The sequence below is a fragment of the Grampus griseus genome, assembly GCF_964374135.1.
Source record: "Grampus griseus genome assembly, chromosome: 6".
Lineage (NCBI taxonomy): Eukaryota > Metazoa > Chordata > Mammalia > Artiodactyla > Delphinidae > Grampus > Grampus griseus.
The window spans coordinates 42038825-42055036 of record NC_139000.1 but is presented as its reverse complement, the minus strand read 5'-3'; the positions used below and the strand labels follow the sequence as shown (position 1 = coordinate 42055036).

Genomic DNA, 16212 nt, shown 5'->3' with positions numbered 1-16212 from the left:
AAAGGGGCAGCGATGTGACCTACTGACGGAGGAAGAGGGCTTTCAGACAGGCCTGGGTGACACTCTGAGCACCAACCACAGGACTATCTAGGTGAGTTAGGCGAGTTACTTCATCACCCTATCCCACAGAAGGGCCACAAACCTCCTTTTCACAGCGATTGTAGAAAGCAAATAAAACAACGTACTAGCACTTAGCACCCTGCTCAGTACAAGGCATCTATTATAGTTGCTGCTGCTGCTGCTTTACCTCTAAAAGGAGGAAAAGCAAACACAGCTCCTGGACAGGACTGCCCTAAACCCATTGTTTTTAGCTCATGTTTATGAAGGGATTGGCTTACTTGGTGCCAGGCATTATGCTAAGCACTGGACATTAATGCTCATTTGATCCTTATCTCTTTGGAGCCTCCCAATAACCCTATTAGGTAACTGTTATTAGTATCCCTATTTTACAGAAGAAAAAAGTGGGACTTGCCCCAGGTCATCCGGTAATAAATCAGTGAGCTGGCTTCCACTCTGGTCTCTGTGAAAGCAAATAAAAACTGTGCAGAGCTGCAGGAGCATGAACTCTGCCACAGCACTGCCCTCCGCTTGACTTTCCTTACCTCTTCACCACACAATGTAGCCTTAAAGGGCCAAAATTCTCCACACAGAGTAACTGGGGAAAAATCAGTTCAAATACATTTTCATGTCTATTATATTATAAATTAAATGTAATAAATCCTTTCAACTAAATGTATTTGCAATAAACCTGCCAAAAAACCCACACTTGGAAACACTTGAGATGAACCATTTTTAATACTGACATCCCAAGAATGATGAGAAAGTCCTATGAATGAATGTGTAGCTGTAATTACCCTGTAACATTTTCCTCTAATAATGCCTCTACTGCTTGTCTTGCACACCAACCCTCTCCAAAGCGTATTGTGGTAGCTCTTCAAACATTCCGTACTCTCGTATAATTTGTTTATATTCCCTATTCCATTTCACAGAGACTGTCATTATGAAGGTTATTATTATTATAGATTTTTCACGCGACCTGAATATCAACTGCAATGGCCTCAGTAACAGAGTTCCCTCGACATCCGTTGCAAGCATGAGACCCACAACCCATCAGATGTTTTCAAGGGACACTCGAAATCTGCTCAAGTTTCAGGGAAGCCGACCTGACAGCTAACAAATGAATACGTTTTCAAGCACAGATTCTGTACGTTTCTTGAGAGACTGCTGTATCATTTTTCAAACTGGGGACTCTGCCAGGTGGGAAGAAACACAAGTGGGTGGTAAATGTGCTTCCTCCTCAGGTTAAGCTTGTTATTTGAGGAAAGGCGTGATACAGTTAAAGTATCCTGCTTTGATTAAAAATTTTCACATGAAACTATTATGATCCCATTTTCTACTAGTATGATCTAATTTTCTATCCAACAGGAATAACACATCGTCATTGAGTCAGGGCAGGCGAAAATGGGCTTAAACTGCCCTGCAAACAACACTGCCCCCTCTGCCACGCCCACTTTTCTTTGTCATCCTGTCACTGTTGTGGCCTCTCCAGCCGCAGCGCACAGGCTTCGGACGCGCAGGCCCAGCGGCCATGGCTCACGGGCCCAGTCGCTCCGCGGCATGTGGGATCTTCCCGGACCGGGGCACGAACCCGTGTCCCCTGCATCGGCAGGCGGACTCTCAACCACTGCACCACCAGGGAAGCCCTGAGGTTCAAGTTCGATTAGCTCTGGTAAGTGTGTCATCCCCGCCCCCGCCCCTCCAATGCGTTTTCAGTCCATTCTACTAACTAAAACTTACTTTTTTTTTTTTTTGGCCGTACAACGCAGCATGTGGGATCTTAGTTCCCGGACCAGGGATGGAACCTGCGGTCCCTGCTGTGGAAGCACGGAGTCTTAACCACTGGACCACCAGGGAAGTCCCTAAAGCTTACTTTTTATCTCTCTCCCACACACCAATTGCTTCCACATTTGACCTGGTCACCACACTTTGAATGACCATGCCCCTCTTTCCCACGAGCCCCATTGCTCCAAGAGGACAGAAGCAGGGAGTCTCATTCTCCCCTTGAACCCCAGCACCTAGCACAGTTTTTAGAACTTGGTGTAATGATCAATAAATATTTGTTGAATGAATGACTGCTTTTGTTTAGCTCTACCTTGACTGCCAGTACCCAGGAGTATTAGATGGATAAAGTTCTGGCTCTCTGGTAGGAATCATGCAAAGCAGTAAAGGAAAAAAAAAATTTTTTTAAGAAACCCTTCCAAGTACAAAAATACTACAATCCAACTCAAAATTTTTATATTCAGTCTAGAAATAATGGCCAGGGTAACGGCAGAAAGAGAAGATTGGAAAACTATGTGCTTCAAATTCAGAATGGCTGAGGTCTAGATGCCACCCTTGTGTCTTACAGGCTATGTGACTCGGGCAACTTAATTTTCATGGGCTGGCTTCTTTGTCTCTAAAACGGGGCTCATAACATCTCCTACATGTGTATGGGGCATTTAAAGGTATTGCATATAAGACACAAACACACTTCCTCGGCCATAAAATGCACCAAATATGTTGGCTTTCTTGCGTTTCCCAGGGCCACTTTTCAATCGCTAATCATCTGATTTAAAGAAAACATGATATAATTCAAAAAGAGTCATGTATCACAACGTTCACTGCAGCTCTATTTACAATAGCCAGGACATGGAAGCACCCTAATTGTCCACTGACAGATGAATGGATAAAGAAGATGTGGCACATATATACAATGGAATATTACTCAGCCATAAAAAGAAACGAAATTGAGTTATTGGTAGTGAGGTGGATGGACACAGAGTCTGTCACACAGAGTGAAGTAAGTCAGAAAGAGAAAACACATACTGTATGCTAACACGTATATATGGAATCTAAAAAAAAAAAAAAAGGTTCTGATGAACCTAGGGGCAGATGCAGATGTAGAGAATGGACTTGAGGACACGGGGAGGGGGAAGGGTAAGCTGGGACAAAGTGAGAGAGTGGCGTGGACATATACACACTATCAAATGTGAAAGAGACAGCTAGTGGGAAGCAGCCGCACAGCACAGGGAGATCAGCTCAGTGCTTTGTGACCACCTAGAGGGGTGGGATAGGGAGGGTGGGAGGGAGACGCACGAGGGAGGGGATATGGGGATATATGTATACGTATAGCTGACTCACTTTGTAATACAGCAGAAACTAACACACCACTGTAAAGCAATTATACTCCAATAAAGATGTTTTTTAAAAAAAGAAAACATGATAAACACCTTCCTAGAGGAAAAAAAGGGGGGGGGGGGTAGAGTGGGGTATAAAAATTAAAGTCTATCACGGTGTTATTAAGCTAATTTTTTTTTGTTTTTTTTTTTTTGCGGTACGCGGGCCTCTCACTGTTGTGGCCCCTCCCATTGCGGAGCACAGACTCCGGATGCGCAGGCTCAGCGGCCATGGCTCACGGGCCCAGCCGCTCCACGGCATGTGGGATCTTCCTGGACTGGGGCACGAACCCGCGTCCCCTGCATCGGCAGGCGGAGACTCTCAACCACTGCGCCACCAGGGAAGCCCAAGCTAAATATTTTGAGATAGAAATTTTAAAGTTTATAAGGGATTTTGAGTAACACTTTAAGATGAACAAAATGATGAGTCCGAAAAGTAATGACAAAGAGCATGTGAAAAATCTGGAAAAGATACAGGAACAGACTGAAGCTTTAACTGTAATTCTCAAATGCCTATTTTTCTTTATTCTGTGGCAAGTCATTCTTAAATTATTCTTCCTAGAGACTGACTGCTCTTGTTGAACATATGCCTTTGAGTAATAGCTGTCCAGACTTATTACAAGGGCAAATTCTAGCTGTGATGATTTTCTTGACAACCAACCACTCAATATCTAATAAATATTATACATAATGGTTTTACTGATTAAAAAACATATTCTTGCAAAGTAACCACTTGAGGGGCAGGTTTTATAGAGTGAGATTCAATAGAAAGATTTGGGTTGTGTCTACAAACAAATCAGACCAGGTCAGAAAAATCTCATTCAGTCAGTTCACTGAGGTTGAACTTAATTCTACCCCTTGGGTTCTGCTGTGTGGCTGGGCTTGAAAATTCCCGGTTAGATGAATTTTACCAGCTTCATCTAGCTTCATCTAGCTTTCATGATGTACGCAGTACATTTTCCTTCAAGGAAAATACAGAGTTCAGTAATTCGTTTAGTGTCCAAGTGTGCCACACAGCACATTAACGAGTAGAAACTGATTATCAGCTCAAGGAAAGGTGAGAAGAAATTATCTCATAATTGACGTTATTTAGAAATGTATTTATCAATCAGTCCTTCTAATGAACAAGGAAGCTTGACAGAAACACACTGGCCCTGGGAGAGACCCACTGTGGGAGGGAGTGCAGCTCTGTGAATCAGGCTCACAGCAACTCAGCGGTGAGTTCATGCCAGCTTGGGAACAAGTCCTGCAACTGCCTGTGCCTCGGTTTCCCCCACTGTAAAATGGGAGCAAGCAGAGAAACATGTCCTGGCTGATCCTTTAGGATTCAGGGATTCATAATCACTCGTATACTTCCACTGAACTCCAAACGGGATTATTTATACCTTTTCTCATGTAGTTTAGATATTACCAATAAGCCTAGATATTTCACTAGACTGTATTTTCATTTTAGACAGCCTACTTCATGAATTTCATGGCATCCTAAATTGTATTTAGCTCGCTGTGAAAAAGAATTCTTATTCATTGTAGAGAGTTTTTGGTTCCTTCTGAGACCAATTCCTTTTCCGTTCGTCTACCCCAGCTGACCCAGGTATACATTGAGTGTGTTTTGCACTTTTCATTACATAAAAAGGATATGCTTCCCAGGGTCTGCCCCAGCATGCCAGGCCTGGCAGCGAAGACGGTGCTCCGGATGACCATAAACAAGGCAGCAACTGGGGCTGGATACATTCTGGGTTGGTGTGCCTGGGTGTGCAACAACTCTTCAAGTCCTTGCCGTCCTGGACCACGGCATGCTCCATCCCGCCCATCCTGCAAATTTCTTGGCCCAAATGTCAGCGTCTCACTGAGGCCAACATCCTCCTTCATTATGTACAACCTTGTCCCATCCCCCTTGTACTGCTATCTATTTTGTTCTTGTGACATTGATCATCTTCTAACGCACTATATAAATTATTGCATACCACCTCCCCCATCGTAGGCTTCCATGTCAGCTGCACAGGTACAGGAGCTGCTCACTGGTTTGCTCCAAGCACCCAGAATACTGCAAGGCATGTAGAAGGGGCTCAAAAATCTCTTTGGTGAATAAATGAATGGTGACCTTTTGGCTAATTATTTTTTAACAGATGGAAATAGGTGGCTGACCTTGTCAGTCACAACCTGTTTTCTGCCCAATCATTGTCTTTCATGGAGTTTTATGGACACCAATCAAGGGTGTATAGAGGACTCCTACTCTAAGTGCTGCTGACTCGATCAACTACCGAGAATGATTTTAAATGATGTTATGAATGTAGTGCCATGTCTTCACACGGTTTTGTGAAAAACGGGCCCTGCTACCACAGGAGTCCATTGGAAGCTCTTTTCCCTTTCCCCCGATTATACACAGAATAGAGAAGTAATACGGAATATGGGAGAGGAAAAATCCTGCTCCAGATCTTGTATTTAGTTGCTCGAAATTGAACCCAGAATCCCAGAAAAATAAGCCATCCTGGAGGGTGATGTGGCAAAAGCTTGGGACCTAGCAAATAACACTTCCAGGAATTTATTTAAAACTTGCAATCAAGCAAGTGTAAAAGGGTTTCAACAATTTCACCGTGGCACTGCTTATATTAGCGAACAACCAGAAACGGTCTACACACCCAACAATCTGAGTTGATTATGCAAGCTATTTATAAGCCATACAATGGGAACCTGCACAGTCACTAATACAGGGCTAGAAAAGATGGTCAAATGACATGGAAAGGCATTCACAATGAGGTTCAAGAAAATGATGGGCTGAGAGCCAATTTTTGGTAAGAGAGAGAAAGAGGAAAAGCATAAGAAAAAAGGCTAGAAAGATATATTCCACAAGTATTTATGATAAGTCTATTGGGAAGTGACACTTGATGGAAGTTTTTCTACTTTTTAAACTTATCTGTATTTTCTAATTATTTTTGTAACAGAGAAAAACTATTTTTAAAGTGCCCGTGTGCAGATGAGATACATAAGAACATGATACTGATTCAGAGTGAAACTAGCTGAGCATTTAACTTAATGATTTCCACTCCACTAAGTCTATTGTTCTTATCATACACATATATCAAAGGCATGCTTAACAGAGTTAGCACCCTTCTAAGGAAAAAGCAAACTCTTGAAATCAGAATGCAAACATTTCAGTTCACAGCTTATTAACTCAAGAAACTCTCTTGTAAGAGAACCAAAGTGATTAGTAAAATCAATTAAGATGTTGAGGTGACTGGGAAAACACAGGAGCTGGAAATATAAGGGAACATGTTTTCCCCATCTGAATTCTACCAGTTAACTGAAATCAAATGAATACCCCCATCTACCCACCTCCCAGTATAAACAACACACTCTTTACCCTGACACTCCACAGTGTGCTTCAGCCTCCGCCTAATACACTAGCCTCACCTCCGCCAGTGCCTGGGGAAGTGACATCACGCTACCTATGGAGTCTCAGAACTGTCTCAGTAGCATCTAAAACACCCAGATACCTCACTCACCTGAACGCTCGTTGCCTAGTTCACAGAGAAGAAACAAAGAGCAGGGAAGGGTGCTTTTCTAGGCAGGCTGAGGAACAGTGGTTCCTTCTCATAGGAGAAAGGGGCTGGTTCTTTTCAGCACTTGGATTTCAATATACTTGCTTCTGCACTACGTTTCTGGATCACTCATGAACCACGGTATGAACAGTCTTTAGTTTCTGAGGAAAATTCACCCCCTTCCATGCTGTCATACCCCCATGTGCTTTGTCGACTAGCCCCAATCCCAAGCTGCCCAATTCCTGTGCCCTGCTGACCCCTCACCAAAATAACAGTTCGTGAAGTAGAAACTACCAAGTTTGTTTAACACTGTCATAGGCTCCCCAATTCTCAAGATTTTGGTGTTTCAGGAAAAATGGCTTCATCTGAAGACAAAGGATGTCTCTGACTTAACCAAAATGCTTGCAAAACAGACATGGAGGGAGACTTCCCTGAAGACAGAAACAATCCCTGAATGAGTGGCTGCCCTGAGTGAGAAGAAAATCGTGCAAAACTGCCAGAAGCATCAGCCAGCCCCACATCGTGCTCAAAGCTACTAGCATTTCTGCAGCTTCAGAAATACTCGCAGGGTTTAAACAAGGGGAGAAAAACAAAACAAAACAAAACATTCCCTTCACGAAGTTGTGTAGGTGATTCTTCTAGCACTTGCTCCTGGCAAGTTCCTATGGGAATGTGAAGCCTTTTTCTCCTCCAACCTGCCTGGAAAGCCAGCCGCCTTCAGGACGCTCCGCACCAGCTGGCTTTATTCAGCACGTTGGCCATTTTGCCCAGTGTCTCCGTTCTACTATATTTCGGAGCAAGAGAAAAGGCAAACGGTTATGAAACCAAAGCGGGGTGGGGTTATTTGAAATGGGGGAAAAATTTAAATCATAAAAGAAAACAATGAATAAAGCAAGCTGCAACAAAAGCAAAACTTTCCATGATGGTGAATAAGGAGTTAGGAATCTCAGTGCCTCCCGGTGGCAAAGACTAGAGACGCGAGATGCCTGGAGAATACGCTGTCTGCCCCACCCCACCCCCTCAAACTGAGGCCAAAACGCCAGCCTATACATCCTGCCTTCGTTCAGTGCCCTTAGGGAAGCTCATCCCTTCCCAAAGAGGGCAGGCTGTGGCAGTTGAGTTGTGAGGTCTGGTTGGCACACTGGTCTCCTGCTAATATACCCTACGTTTCACTCAGCAGTCCCTGAACTGTAAATGTCTCCTTTTACTAGGGAAGGGCCACTGCCCCAAGGACACTGTGAGTTAAGAAACTTGCCAGAAATCAGCAATGCTTACTTAGCAAGGGTGAGGGTTCAGAGAGGGAGATTTTGAGGAGGAAGAAGTCTTCTCTCCTTTGGGATTTTGTGTCACAGTTCAGTCCTTCAATGACAATGACTGTGAAGATTCTTCCAAAAGAAAGCCAGAAGCCTTCACTGTCTCATAACACTGGCTACCATTTATACCCTCTCCTTGCTTCTGTTTTCTTTAAGGGCAAAAGACTGCCGTTCATTTCTCTTTCCTAAACTGTTCAGAGAGCCAAAGTCAACGCAGCTGTTTCCATGAAGGAAGAAAGTTTGTAAAATGGGAGAAATTCAATAAACCCATCTGTCAAGACTTCTTACTCTTGAATCAGGTCTCTGAAGGACGTGCACTTTAATACCACTCTGAAGGGGACCTTATTTTGGAGAAGTAGCAGGTGTTTTACCATCAGGGCATTTGTTTATTTGCAAAGATGAAACGCTGTGTGTTCAACAGTGAAAAGATAAAAGCACCATTTTCAAAACCTCAGTCTTGAAGATTTAGCCACACCAGTGACAGAAGAAAGTGCCCGCTGGGTGCAGTGGCTCTCAAACCTGAGTCTATATCAGAATCACCGGAAGGGCTTGTTTAAACAGATTCCTGGGTCCCACTCTTCCCATGTTCCTGATTCAGTGGGTCTGGGGCAGGGCCTGAGAATCTGCATTTCTAACAAGTTCCCAAGTGGTGGTAATGGTTCTGGTCCTGGAACCATAATTTGAGACCCACTGCTCCGGTGCAGTTTTTTGAAAACGCTGGGTCCATCTAGCTAACCCATATGCTGTAAAGTGGTCCTGGCAAGAAAGAGACTCAAGCACTTGGTCCTTATTCTGTCCAGAGATACATATGGTCATTGACTTCCAGTTCCTAACACCAGGTCAAAGCTCCATTCTTGTCCATCCATGCCTTCTTGCATGCAACCTTGGATCCAGAAGCACAGATGTTTTAGGGGCAGCTGCAGTCCAGAATCACAAAAGCTGATGAGAGGAGTATATTCCCCCCGTTCCTTCTCCTCTTTCCTCAACCAAGCTTTCATAAGCTGGGAGCCCTTAGGGGCATATAAGAGTGAAAGTTTTATAAGAGATTTTTTTTATTTTATTTTAAATTTTTGCGGTACGCGGGCCTCTCACTGTTGTGGCCTCTCCCGTGGCGGAGCACAGGCTCCGGACGCGCAGGCTCAGCGGCCATGGCTCATGGGCCCAGCCGCTCCGCGGCATGTGGGATCTTCCCGGACCGGGGCACGAACCCGTGTCCCCTGCATCGTCAGGCGGACTCTCAACCACTGCGCCACCAGGGAAGCCCTATAAGAGATTTTGATTCAAATTCTTCCTTACTATTTACCAGTGGTTGTTTCTTGAACAAGTTTATTATCTCTGAGCCTCAATTTCCTTGTCTACAAAACTGAGATAATAATATTTACATCATAGGACTCTGCTCAAAGTGCCTAGCAGTTTGCCTGGCACAAAGCAAGCCCTCAATAAAAATGGCGGCCGCTTGACTTTCCCTGTTTTAGGAAGCAGCAGGCATAGTGGAGAAAAGCTATGCGGAGAAGACCATGGCTTGAAACCCCAGCTCTACTACTCATTAGCTCTGCGATCTTGGGAACATCCACCAACTTCTCAAAGCCTCATCTGTAAAATAGAGAAAATAGTGGTGCCTAACCGCTGTTTCTAAAGACATTAAATAAGACAACATAGATTCCTGGCCCATAACAAGCTATCCAAAGTTAAGGATTATTACTGTTGCTATAATAGCAGAGTTGGGATGAACTTTAGAGATATTTTAGTCCCACATCTTCATTTTACTACTAAGAAAATTGGAGTTCAGGGAAATGAAGAGATGTGCTCAAGGTCTTGGGGTTTTTGCAAACCTCAGACATGTAAGTACAAAGAAGTGTAAGTTCTGCTCATTTTCAGGAAGTCAGCATGCTCAGAGAGCCGAGAATGCCAAATAAGCCAGATACAAAGCAAAATAACGAGGAAGGTGAAAACGAGAGCCCAAGAACAGACTGGAATTCTAAGAGCGCTTTGCTGAAAAGTAAAAGCTCGGTAGGTTTTAATAAACTCGTTTCTTTGTACTTGTTAAGGGGAAGGAAAAGAAAACAAACACCAAAAGTGTCCATCCCCGACCCGTACAACTTTCCTGAGGGTTAGGTGTATTTTAGTTACTGAGTTTGGGAAGAGAGAAAAAGCAGAAAAAGTAGAAATTAGGTTTTTAAAAAATTTTCCCAGGAGCTGTGCTAGATTTACAGCCCACAAAAACTATCCTTTGCCTTTATGGTTTTGAAATTACCAGTCCCCGTATCTAAGGTTACCGTCTCACCAGAGGTAGAAAAGTCCCTTTTCAAACTCACTAAAATCATTCATGATTTTGGACAACTTACATGTCCCTAAAACTGACTTTTTGTTTTTTTTTAATGAGCGTGAAAAGAGAGCACTTCTACGATGAGAGAGAAAAAGAAAAGGGTGAGGACTGTGATGTGATTTATAATAAGAAATACATATTTAGTCTTCATCCCTATTCCTGGTACAGAGCTCCTAAAACTTCTGGAATTTCCTAAGTGACAAGAGTCATAAAGGTGAAAGGAGAGCCTTTTGTTATCTATAGCACGCCTTTTCCAAACACAAGAGAGTTTATGTTAATGCGTGATTTTTGGAAAGCCCCTAGATAACCACAGGATGGGGGCTGGTTCCTCCAGGGAAGCCAACCACATGATTAGGTAGCCCTTCAATTGAATCAACCACCAAGGGCCAATGATTTAATCAACCATGCCTATACCATGAAGCCTCCATAAAAATCCCTAAAGTACAAGGTGTGAAAAGCTTCCCAGGTTGGACATGCTGGGAGGGTGGCGCACCTCCCACGGAGAGGGGATGGTAGTACTGCGCCCTTCCACATACCTTGCACTATGCGACTCTTCTTTCTGGCTGTTCCTGGGTTATAGCCCTTTATAATAAACCAGTAATCTAGTAAGTAAATTGTTTTCTGAGTGCTCTGAGCCACTCTAGCAAATTGCCAAACCTGAGGAGAGGATCGGGGGAAACCTCTCATTTATAGCCCGCTGGTCAGAAGCCCATGGAACAACCTGGATTTGTGATCAGCATCAGAAGTGGGGTAAGGGGGCAGGTCTTGTGGGACTGAACCCTTAGCCTGTGGGGTCTGACACTAACTACAGGTAGATAAGTGTCAGAATTGAATTGTAGGGCATCAGCTGGTATAGAATTACTTGGTGTGGGAGTGAACCCCTCACATTTGCTGGCCACAAGTACTGAGTGTAAAGCACAGCACAGAGAAAAAGAGCTTTACCTTTAAGCACAAGAAAAGTGGTATTATCAACTTGACAATATATCTTTTGTTGAAACTAGATTCAAAGTCAATAAATGCTGATATTAAAAGAGCATAAGGATCTTCCCCATAAGGTTTAAACTTTTAATATGATTTAGGGACCTACCAAAATGCTCTCACATACTGTCCTCAGCATTTAAAAAGAAAGGCAGTGCCATTTTTTAATTTTGCAAAATTAAATAAAACTGGAGAAACCTGTCAGAAAATGTATTTACACAACTTAATTAAATTGAATTTTTAGCAGTGACTATGCTCTTCAGGAAAAAAAAGAAGCATCTAAGTAACTAATTTCTAATAGTCCAACCATTTCTCCTAGAAAGTGGGAGCATTATGAGTTGCTACAGTGCAGAAAGAATGCCCCACAGAATCCTGGAATGAATTTTGAATTCTTTTTAAAAATGGATTCCACTGGCTCAAAACAAAAGGGGTCTGGTTAGCAGGAAAGATTTCGGTTGGTGGGACATTCAAATTTATATTATCTGATAATAGGGTGTTTACAAAACAAATGAAGGAATAAGTGATGTAGGATAAACTTTATGAAGACCAGAATATTATCTGTGGCTGCGCATTCAAAGAAAGAAAGTGCTGTGGACAAGTTACTTGTATCTGCCCCACGAAAGCTATGGTAAAGCTTATCACAGCTACCACTTCAGTGATCCAAAAAAAATAAACAGAGAAGCAGCTGCCTAGAAAAGCTAACTGGGGTCTCCCACGTTTGGGAAAGAGCTTCACGCTTGCTTTGACTGACGATATAACAAATAAATGACGTACAGTTCCTGAACACCGGCAGATACACTGAATGTTACTAAAAACTGAAGACACATATCCTACATTTCAAAGCAAAGATCTTGAAACAAATTGACCTATTCTTTCAGTTTATAATTTTAAACCAAAAAGGATTTAATACCTTTTCTGCCTTTATCAAAGAAAATAAACAGTTCTTAGGGCTCAGCCAAAGACTGATTATTAGGCTTCAAATAAATCATCAGATTGTTTCCTATTTGCTTGCCTCGCTCCCTAAACTTCCATCTGGCAAAAACTAGTTTTGCCGCTTTATATGTAGTTTGGTGCTAATGCACACAGGTAAGGAATGCCAGCTGCATTGGGGACATCTGCTCGGGGTGCACCATTAGTCTGTTCTAGCTGTCACAGCTGGAGGTTTAGAGAATCTCTGAATATATGTAATCCTACCAGATGAAGGAGAATGTTCATATTATTCTTCTTAATGTTAAATACATAGATTCTCAATATATGAATGCTACATATATGTTATTAAATGTTAGTAACTAGTATATATAATCATGTAAGTAATATGCATACACAATGTTATTCTCTAGAGCTTTTGTTGTACTTTCACGGAATTTCACGTCACAACTAGTATCATTTCATCCATACCCTTTCAAATAATGCATTTACTAAAGACGTTTTATGAGCTAATTATCAGCTCATGTAATAATTCTATTTCTTAGCAATTACTCTAGATCAGTAGTTCTCACAGTGTGATCTGGGCACCCCTGGGGTTGTTGAGACCCCTGAAGAAGGTCTGGCGGGGCGGGGAGCTAATTGCTTTCACTGTAACACTAAGACACGTTATGCCTTCATTGCTCACATTTTCTCATGACTGTGCAGTGGAGTTTCCAGAGGCTACAAAACATGTGACGACGCCATTGCTCTGACAACTAATGGAATACGTGCTTGTATATGCTTCTTGTGTTTTGACAGTGTCTCAATTTTAATTTCTAACAGGGTAAATATCGGTAGACCTAGCCCATATAAACAAAAGCCCATACTGGAGTCCACAATAATTTTTAAGAATGTAAAGAAGTACTGAGTCTAAAAAGTTTGAGAATCTCATTCTAGAACACTAGCAATAATTCCTCCTATAACTATACATATTTCAAAATACTAATTCTTGGGTGACTTCTGGAACCCTTATCCTTCAAAACTAGTGTTCCCAGAGAAAATATCTAACTAAGAAAGTGTAACAACAGCTCAGCCAAACAACTTTACTGGGCGTGGTGGGGTGAGGCAGGAAGGAGGCAAGTGGTTAGTTGCAAGAGTGAAAACAGTTTAAATGTCTGTTCATTGTCTCCAGTCCTCTAATGCCTCAGTATAAGATGACTCTTAAAATACCTATTTGGGGTTATCTTGTGGTTGGCGTTCTGCTTGCCTTGGTTGGGGGGGCGGGGAGCGTAACTGAATCTAAAAAACTTGACACAGTCTGTTTATTCTGCACATGGGACTCTGGCTGAGAAGAATGTCAGCTTTTGGAAAAAAGTCTTTGGTGTGGGTTTATGAGAAAGATAAGGAAAATAATCGTTCCTATAAATCGGAAGAGCAGAGTGGGAGCCTCCAGATTACTCACTAACAGTTAGCCCAGCGAAGCCCCTTAAGTGTTTGATGCACTGGAGCACTAAAGCCGTTTGCCCCTCAGAGAGTAGAGAATGGGAGGGGTCATAGAAGAGATTCCATTTTCAGCACAAAGAATCAAATCAGAAAAAAATTTTATATTCTGCCCATAAGGCTGAACTCCCCTTTGTCACTCTCCATCCTTTATGCCCAGTTTCCCTTCAAATACCATGTATCTTCTCTTAAACTAAACCCCTCAGAACAATTTTTTATTTCTTCCACTATTAGTCAAAATATACAATCTGAATTGAATATTTCAAAGATTTATTTAATCGTATCTAATATTCGATAAGGCTGTTTATTCATTTCTGACCTGTTTCTAGCATCTTGCCTTTGTCTGTAAATATGGCATTCCAGGCATTTTCAGAATATTTTCAAAGAAGGATCATTACCCCAATGCTTACTGACACAATGTTGATCTCTCCACATCCCATGTCGTGCTGCAAGTTCATTTCCAATTTGCTGTCTAAGCTAGACCCTTGACACTAGGCAGAATCGTTTCTTGCTTTTTTCTCTTCCCTTTATTATCTTAGTCTCTAATGAGTTCTGCTTGCTGTATTCAATTAGTTTGTTTCTCTTTGTCAAAATACATCATTGTTTATTCTTATCCAATGCACTACTATCTCTCTATCTATTCTTTTGTTATGTTTCCCCAGAATCTTAAGTTACCACAGCCTAGAAATTTTAATATATTGCCATCTCATTCTGATTTGGAGCTTTTGTCTTGATCTTTAGAATAATTTTCCAGTTATGCGATAACATTTCTGTCCATTTGTATTAATTTTATATGCAGAAATTCTGTTAACGCGCCAAATCATACATACTGAACTAAAGCAAAACTACAATTTAGTCGCTCCTTTTATCTGCCTAACTTACGAAACACATAAAAGCTAATCCTCCAGACGGGCACTGATTTGTTTGCTTGACATGCTTTATACTTTATTCCTTAGCATTTTACTAAAATTTTTATTCAAAATATTTTTTCTCTCCAAACACCACATTTGCATGGAAATAATGTATCTTAACTCTGTTGCCCGTATAATACCCTATTTGCACATACTTTGCATTGGTTATTTGTGCAGGCAGAACACCATACTCCTAGAATCCTCCACTGTCCCTCTGTCAGACCCCTAGAAATATTTGATTTGACTGTAAAGACTTCATACATTTACCCAAGCCATCCAGCATTACTTAAGCTGTGCCTAGGAAAGTTTCAATAGCAGTCATTTCCTAAATGCTCTTATTTCATCCTAAAAATAGAGGTGGCAGACAAATAAGAGAATTAGCAACGTGTCATAAAACAGCCTTTACACTAGTAAGAAAAAGTCTAACACAAATGCATGGAGGAGAGGTGATTAGGATGCTCACACTCAGGGTTCAAAAGAGCCAGCATCTCTGCGCTAGAATCACGTGCTCAGAGACGGGTCAAGTAAGAGTATCTCGTTCAAAGTCATGGAATGAAAAGAGAATGCTTTAATTTCCATAATCTGTTTTTTAAAAATTTGTCCTTATTTCAGAGCTTCTTTTAACTTTCTAATACATTAACACACCATTCGAAGATAAAATGCACTTCAGCAAAAATAAGCAGCTTTGATTTTCTTTACTTTGGTTTTTTTGCAGCATCCATTTTGCCATTTTTTAAATCCTCATACATATTCTCAACTAAATTATTCTTATCTTGCCTAACCTCATTGACCAACCCATTACACATACTCTCTTTCTATCTCTAGCAGCTCTTTTCTAACAGCATTCTTATCTTTCCTCTGAAAGTTTAAATAGTTTCTGCATATTGTTGTTGGATTCTTTCCCTTGCCCAAAATAGGTTGGTTTTTTTGTTTTGTTGTGTTGTGTTTGGGGCAGCGGGTAGGAGATAGGAAAATGGTTATTTTAATTTTAAATCCTAAAGATCAAGCAATTTACTCATCTTGCCCCGGTACATATATTCGGAGAAAATTTAGTGTCCAAGTTCATTTTGCAAAGCTCGGTACACACTGCCATTGTTCTTTCTATGTGAATGCTGCCTTGTACCTTCGTAAGTGCTCCAGCTTTGGGGCCCTGCCTTTGCCACTTCTGTGAGGCTCACTCGCTGCCCTCAAGTATAGGAAGAAAGGGTTGTTCTCTTTCTAACTTTGCTGGCCCTGCTGGATGTGTGAGCTCAGAACTCTGAAAAGCACACTAGTTCTTCGAACAGAGGCCTCTACTCCAGGCATACAGAACATATCAACATGTGCAGTGCTGTTCACTCTTCCAGGGTGATCTGGTTAGAGCGTAATCCGAAATTCCCTTCCTCTCATTTCTCAGTTGTTTTTTTCCCCTCCTTTCAAGCACATTTTAGACTCTTAAGCAACTGAACCTTGTGGACAAACCCCTTTGAACAAGAGCGCTGAAGCCAGGTCATCATCGCCTGAGGCATGAAACAAGGTGAGAAA

At 41.9% G+C, this 16212-nt stretch overlaps 1 protein-coding gene across 1 annotated transcript in view; it reads right to left on the bottom strand.

Annotated features, from left to right (window-relative positions):
- The window catches only part of LOC309823695 (guanine nucleotide-binding protein G(q) subunit alpha), a 291379-nt gene that overhangs the window by 145287 nt on the left and 129880 nt on the right, over positions 1-16212 (bottom strand). The window lies entirely within an intron of this gene.